The sequence below is a fragment of the Phyllostomus discolor genome, chromosome 1, assembly GCF_004126475.2.
Source record: "Phyllostomus discolor isolate MPI-MPIP mPhyDis1 chromosome 1, mPhyDis1.pri.v3, whole genome shotgun sequence".
Taxonomy (NCBI): Eukaryota; Metazoa; Chordata; class Mammalia; order Chiroptera; family Phyllostomidae; genus Phyllostomus; species Phyllostomus discolor.
Genome location: NC_040903.2, coordinates 47110169 through 47117165, shown reverse-complemented (window position 1 = coordinate 47117165; position 6997 = coordinate 47110169).

Sequence of the window (6997 nt, the reverse complement as noted above, 5' to 3'; positions counted from 1 at the left end):
AAGGTTGTGTGCACCCAAGGACTTCTCCCAAGGCTGTAAGGGGTGGCACATGCTGCAAAGTATAAAAGTTGGCACTGCCCTCCCTGTTGTGTGCTTGGGAGGGTCATCACCTAGGACAGCCAGAGAGGGGAAAAATAGTTCAAGGGGGAAGGAACGAAAGCCCAAGAATCCTTGTTTTCTTTGTACTTAGGGTTTATGAATGGTTTCCTTAATAAAATGCCTATAAAAAACAAGATGATTCTCCACTGGGGCCCAACATGAAAGGCTCTAAGGTAGATAAAAGCATTAATCTCTGAAATACAACCTCATGACACTGTGATGAGCTCAAGCTTCTCTTGATGAGTGCTTTATCCTTCCTCCTGCCTGTGGCTTACATAAAGCTGTCGAGAGATTCCTAAAAACATATAAGTCATTTTAACATAAGACTAGAAAACAGAAAATAGAATTTTAAATTCAAAGGGAAATTATAGATTTGTAGGCAGTTTATAAAATGGGGGCTAAAAGCCCAGAGGCTGGTATTTTCTGTTTTTCATTCAGGGGCCATCAGTAATAGCTGTTTGAAGCTTCTGGGGGCACTTTTTTAGAACCCTTTAGGATGACAGAGAGGGGCAGAGCTAGATTCCTTGGACGTGGAACTGACTGGTTTTGGCTGGCCTTTAACAAGTTGGGGTCATATTTCTGAGAGGCAGGTGCTATAAGAAAGCTTGGGTAGAGTTCCAAATCTCAGGGACTCTCTGAAGTTGATTGATGATCTGTCCAGAAAGAACCAAACGTGGTCTAAAATCAGTTAAGCTCCAGGAAACTTAGAAAAGACAGGAAGGTCCAGTGGCTCTGATGAAATCTGTATTCCATTTCTCAGTCCTTGAGGCTACAGTGAGACCAGAGAGAATGTCTCAAGTTCTATGGCAAGTTTGTGGTGGAGTCAGGTTTAGAGCGCCTGGCTCCTGACTGACTCCTGGTTCATCTCTACAGTGCTACCTGTACCTCCACCCAACTCTATTACATTCCCCAAATTTCCCTTCCTGAAGTTCGTTCCTTTCTTCCATCTACTGTCAAATATTTGGTACTCACCCTGTAGCTGGAACTATGCCATTTTTTTTTGAAACATAAAAATGAGTAATACTCAGTTTTGCTATCTTAAATTAAAATCTTAAACTTTGAGCCTGGTTGGTGTGGCTCAGTGGATTGAGTGTTGGCCTGCGAACCAAAGGGTTGCCAGTTTGATTCCCCATCAGGGCATATGCCTGAGTTGCAGGCTGGGTCCCCATAGAGTTCACATGGGAGGCAACCACACCTTGATGTTTCTTTCCCTCTCTCCTTACCTTCTCCTCTCTAAAAATAAATAAATAAATAAACAAACAAATAAATAAATAAATAAAATCTTTAAAAATGTTTTCATTAAAAAAATCATAAGCTTTGAGTAATTTTCCACTGATAAAGTGGAGAAATCTTTACCTAAGGACTTATGAAGTCAAAGGTCTTTTTAGCTATATGTTCCATGATCATTTATGAAGGGTCACATCCAGGAGTCTAGAATCAAGTCTAGAGTCAAGTACATATATATTTGGATATGAGATGGTGCTCTTGATAGGGTTTGTCAGGTATAATCTTGGCTGATGGAAATGTCTAAACAGGAACATTTGTTTCATTCATGGTGTGGTGTGAAATGCTCCCTCAGCTATGTGTTATGGTCCCAGCACAGGTAGGTAACTGGTAGACACAGGATGGATGGTCATTGGAGGGAGGTGAGGGTTAAAGGGATGTGGGCGAAGGCTTGGGCAGCTGTAGCTCAGGGGAGAAAAGGCTGGAACCAGGACTAGGAGTATCATGCCAGACACTGGGAACCCAGGGCAGAGCATTTTGGGTAAGGGCTTAGTGCAAATTCAGAAAACAGTAAAGAGCAAATGGGAGCCATAGTCAGAAGCCAATGAGGAAGAAGAAGCTGATGGTCAAAGATAAGTCTGAAGCAACCACAATAGTTCCTGAGCCAGAGTGGCCATGCCGAGGAGAGACTGACCCCAGGAAGGGTTTGTATTCTTGCCTGTGGCTCAGCCAGATGCGAGGCCTGAATCCCCTGGGAGGAGGCCCATGGAGCAAAACAGATGGCTCGTGCAGGCAGCCTCCCAGCTTTCTGGGGCTCCCTGGATGTTGCCATGGCTACTGACTTATTAAGAAGCAGAAGTAGATGGGGATCTCAGGAAGGACATCAGTCTTCTGGGAGGGGTTGCTTTTGCCTTCTTCCCTTCTGACTGCACAAGGCAGAGAGAAAAATCTTCATGGGCATTTCATCAGAGAAGTAATTTCAACCCACTTACACAAGGTGACAGAAGAGCAAATGCATAGCACGGTAACATGCCTGCAATTTGAGAGCTTTATTAATAAAAGAGACTCTACAGTGTTCTCATGTTATAAACATGTGTACAGGTGGATGTGGTGGTGAAAAAAAGCTCATCAGAGAAGAGTGCTGAAGAAAAAGGATTTTCTTAGAAAACACATTTTCTTAGTTTTGTAACCTGTAGTCAGTGTTGAAAGGTATGGGTGGCAATATGCTACGATTCCAAGTCTTTTAAACACCACATTCCTTATATAATGCACTCTCTGGAGATTAGACCCCTGACATTCCTAGTCTAGGGATGAATTATTTGTTTGTTCACTGAACACTGGTTAAGCATCTAAAAACTGGGTGCCAGGAATACAGAAGTGAATATATTATGACATCTGCCCTTAAAGAGCATATGATCCAATTGATGAGACAGATATGTTCATTCATAATAATGATGAATTATGCAAATCTAGGTAAACCTAGAGTAAAGGTCTGGGCTAGATCCCCTAAGTGCATTAAAAGAGAAATGCCTACCTCCATCTAGAATAGAGTGGGAAGGCTTCTAGGAGAAGGTGACTCTTGCACTGAATTTTGAAGGGTCTCAGACAGAAAAAAAGAGAACAGTATTCTAGGCAGAAGGAAGGGAATTTGCAAAGGCAGAGATAAGGAAAAGTGTGTCATTTTCAGAGAGTTTTGAATTACTAGAATCCAGGGAAACTGTGCAGGTGGCAGGAAATGTGGCTGGAATGAAAGGCTGGGGGCAACTCACTAAGGTTCTTAAATTCCATACTGATAACATTTGGATTTCCTTCTAATGGCCATGCTTGGACTGAGTTGTCTCCCCTCCACCCCGCAATTCTTATGTTGAAACCATAACCCCTATGGTAATGGTATTAGGAAAGGGTCTTTTGGGAAGTAATTAGGATTAGATGAGGTCACAAGGGTGGAGCTCTTATAATGGGATTGGTGCCATTATAATAAGAGGAAGAAAGAGAGAAATACCTATTTCTGTCACGTAGACACAGTGAGACAGTGGCCCTCTGCAAGCCCGGAAGACAGCACGCTGGGTCAGAACCCAGCGTGCTGGTACTCTGACTTCAGACTTCGAGGCTCCAGAGCTGCAAGAAAACAAATTTCTGTCATTTAAGTCACCCAGACTATGGTATTTCATTATGGCGTCCCAGGTTGACTAAGATCGATCAATTGGCTTAAAACATTTTTAGGGGGAGTAAGTTTTACTTTTTATAAGCTCTTCAAAACACGTGTGGAACTCTAATGTATAAATTTGTCCTAGACTATGGGTTTCTGTTGTCTAAATTGTGGATCAAGGTGGGAAATCTAGTAGGTACAGTAGCAGAATCAGTTCTTTATCTATTTGATAAATATTTATCAAGTGCTGGTTTATGCTAAGGGCTTTTGTTAATGTTGAAGTTACCACAGTGACTAAGATAGACCAGCCACTGCCCTCAGTAGCTTCCTTCCTTCCTAATGGAGTAGTTAAGAAGAAACAAATATAAGAGCAAGATATTCAGACATTGAGAATTCTATGGCAAAAATAAAGGAGAGTGACATGATAGATATAAAGGGTGGTTTTCAATATGTAGTCAGTGAAGGCGTTTCTGAGGACATGCCATTAGAACTAGGATGTGAATAATGAAAGAGCCACCATATGAGGACTTGGGGTAGGGAGGATGCAAGTGCCTGAGAATGGAAGCAGGCCAGAGGTTGAGAGGCCATTTGCCGTGATCTGGGGAAGAGGTGAAGGTGAATAGGACTATGGAAAGGATTTTGAAGTAGGAATGGGTGGATTTGGAATATATTTTGAAGGCTAAACCACCAACAGAGTTGGTTGGGAGAAAAAGAAGAGACAAGTATGGCCTCCAAGTTTTGAGCTAACAGAACTGATAGATGATAATGCTGTTGTTGAGGGAGGAGCAGTTACATGAGTTTGGTTTTATGGGAATAAAAGAACTAATTGGTACATTCAGATGATTTTAGAAGATTTCTAACCCTTATTTAAGTGTGCTGGGTAGAACTTGTTTCTAAGTTTGCTCTCCTTCTGCAACTACAGATACCATCACCTCTGTCAATAAGGAATGGCAACTGTCTGGTTCTAGGAGAGAACAGAACCACCCACCACACAAAATCTACCACACTGATGATAGATAGGAACTGGTCCCTCTGGTTCTGTCCTCAAGTTGTGTAGCCAGACAGATGGAATCAGATAGACAAGAGTTGCTGGGAGTTGCATGGTTAGATCAGGTCAGGGCAGGAGGAATTTACCTTTCCTCTTAGAGTTGACCCATGTGCCTGCCATTTGCCTGTTTGCTCTCAGATCCAATTCCCACACTTCCCTTGATCTGCTCTGCACCACAGGGAATTAATTATAATTTCCAGATAGGTTGGGCCAGTGGGAGGAACTGGTAGAAAATTACAGAGCCAGAGAGAAGTAGTCAGGTATTTCTTCTCTTGCCCTGTGCTGGTTGAGGCTCCTCTCCCATGAGACAGCTTCTTTCATGATGCTCTGTAGGAGACCGTTTCTCGGGGTGTGGGCCCAGCTCCCACTCAGAGATACACAGGACCCAAGCCCATGGATAGGTTCACCCATGGGGAATCAGGCCTGCATGTACCTAGGCCGCTTTGAGACTTGCTTTTGCTAAAACTCCCTCCCCCTGAATTGAGACAGCAAGTGCTTACTGTAACTTTCTAAAATCCATGCTAAAACTCCCCAGTATGGAGTATAACCATTTCAACCACTTTTGCCTTTTCATTTGCAAATATCCTTCTTCTGTGATGTGATTAGTGGCATCTTTGTTTTCTGTAAAAGGTAACCACCTAAAGCCAACCTGTGCATAGTAAATAAGGACCATGATGTAATGGGCAGAGAAACCAAATAAAGGCCTGTCATGGCAGAGGCCGTGGCTTTTTGCTCCCCTTGAGAGAAAAAGCCATGTTCTCCCTTTTCCTCCACAGGGCCCGGTAGTTCATGTGAATGTCTTGTGTCACATCCACTATGTCGAAGACCTTATGAGCCGGGTCCACATCAATGCCCAGCTTCTGTATGGAGGTCCAAGCTCCAGGCCTAACTATTCATATGCCTATGCTTCTGGGCTCTGGTAATGACACTTCCTTGCACGAGTCCTCCTGCCCCGGGTGGAAGGAGATTCCTGCTGTGGCCTTGCCATTCATTCTTTGCTTTCTGGGCTCTTTGATTATCTGTTTAATCAATCTCCCCAAAAGAGTTTTCTTTGTTTTTAAGATTCAGCATAGTTTCTGGTATCTAAAGAGGATCCTGATTGATTTGGCATGCATTTTGTCTGAAGGATCCTGAAAGCCCAGGTGTTAAGTGATCAGCTTATAAAGTGTTGCACTTTCTGGATCTTTCTCCAGCCCTCCGGTTTCCTCTCCCCTAAGTTTCTCTCTTGCTCTCTGCTTGTCTGCACATTAATCTCCTTTTTTGTTTTGTGAGAAGTTAAACTCAATTCCCATTCAGGGCATTTGTATTATTGTCTTCTCTGCTTAGAAAGCTTTGCCCAGGTCTATACAAAAGGCCTCATTCCTAAATCAACTGGGTATCTGGCTTCACAGCTTCAGCATAGCTACTCTGGTGTTCTTCTCCATTGGATTGGATGATCAAGATTTCCCCAAATTAGCTTCTTTGCACAACCTGTTTCCAAAAAGCAAACCCACAAGCACTTTCTTTTTGTGATTCTACGAGGGACATTTGAGAGTTCTGTTTAATTTTATGACCCTTTAATAGCTCAGGCCTTTGACATTTACACACAAGGAGAACTGTTGCATTTCATGCAGCATTAACTGACACTGTTCAATAGTTAAGGAAAGTTTTTGGCTTGTAATATTGTCTAGATGTATTGTGGAATGTTTTGGTAAAATGCCTTAGTTAGAGAACAGTAAAAAAAATTGATAAAGCTTTTTTTTAAAAAAATAAGTAGAGAATGTGATTAGAGGAGGACAGAAAGGCCCTTCTAACAGAGCATATTTTGCCTGAGGGTCTACTATTAGATTTTTATGTCTGGAATGCAACTGTCCTTTGGAGAAGACCCATCAGGCCCTTTCCTGCTGGTGTAAATAATTCAATTGACTTCTTCTTTAGCTTCTGGATAGATCAGATTCTGAAGACACTAAGTTTAGAGGCAGTGGTAAATGAAAGTAGCATTGAATTTTCAGGAAAAGAGGCGTATCCAGGGCACATTGGGTGTGTGTGTGCACACACACGTGTGCTCTTTGAGTGAGCAGGTGCCAAAAGTGTGCTGGGAAGAAACCAGGGCTTTTATTTATTTTTTAACCATTTTACCTGGTCTGTCTCTACAGAATGGTGTCTTCTCTAAAGGAATCAACACTCTGGTCCATGGAGAATGCTTTGTTTTATTGCCTCTTGTTCTGTTATTTAAGCAAAAATTTTACCTTGGAGATCCTTTACTTTGATAAAAAAAAGAACAACTTAGTGGAATGAATGTAATTAGGTTTCTCACCTTGTTTACACATTCCAATGAACCTATGTACATTAATATAGTAATTACTCAGGTGATTGTGTTAATGAGTCATTAATAATTATTTAATCTCATTCCTGAGTTTATAGGTGCTGGTGGGAAATAGTTAAGGGCTAACCTACTTGTCTAGGTTAAAAAAAAACCCTATTCCCTTATATTTAAT